General features: G+C 42.1%; 1 non-coding gene across 1 annotated transcript; it reads left to right on the plus strand.

The window, feature by feature from the left end:
• Positions 1–226: 226 nt before the first annotated feature.
• Positions 227–331, plus strand: LOC114106184 (U6 spliceosomal RNA). Its single transcript, XR_003585155.2, has one exon. It is a non-coding gene; the product is annotated as a U6 spliceosomal RNA (small nuclear RNA).
• Positions 332–618: the final 287 nt, after the last annotated feature.

Raw genomic sequence — 618 nt, forward strand, 5'->3', positions numbered from 1 at the left:
ATCGGTAACACCCAACCCATCAGGAAATGCTGCTGAATGTGCCTTTGAAACACATCCAGAGTTTCACACACCCTCATGTTTCCCTGCTGCCTCTCTGGTCAGAACCACAACCTTCCCTCTGGGGCTGATTGCATACGCACTCCCCAGGCCCCACTTCCTACCACGGGTCTTCTGCAGTCTATTCTCAACTCAGCAGTAGGTGTGACTCTGCAGAAATGAGCATCAAGTGCTCTCCTCAGCAGCACATATGCTAAAATTGGAACGTGCAAAGAAGATGCGCATGGTCCCTGTGGAAAGATGACAGAAAATTCATGAGGCATTCCACATTTGGGGAAATATACTAAAAACCTCTGAATTGTATGCATTGAAAAATGGGGAAATTTTATGGAGTGTAAATGATATCTAAACTGAGTTATAGTAAACTAAATAAACAAAAGCAAATTACATTGATCTTCTGCTCAAAAACCCCATCAGAATTTATTTATTCCATTCAGAGTAAAAAACAAAGTTCTGAAAGAGCCAACAAAGTTCCCTATGATCTAACACTCCATCCCATCATGAAGAACCCCATCCCATTATGAAGGTCAAACCTTGCTCTTCATCTCTTTCCCTTTACTT

Source organism: Marmota flaviventris, chromosome 12, assembly GCF_047511675.1.
Source record: "Marmota flaviventris isolate mMarFla1 chromosome 12, mMarFla1.hap1, whole genome shotgun sequence".
Lineage (NCBI taxonomy): Eukaryota > Metazoa > Chordata > Mammalia > Rodentia > Sciuridae > Marmota > Marmota flaviventris.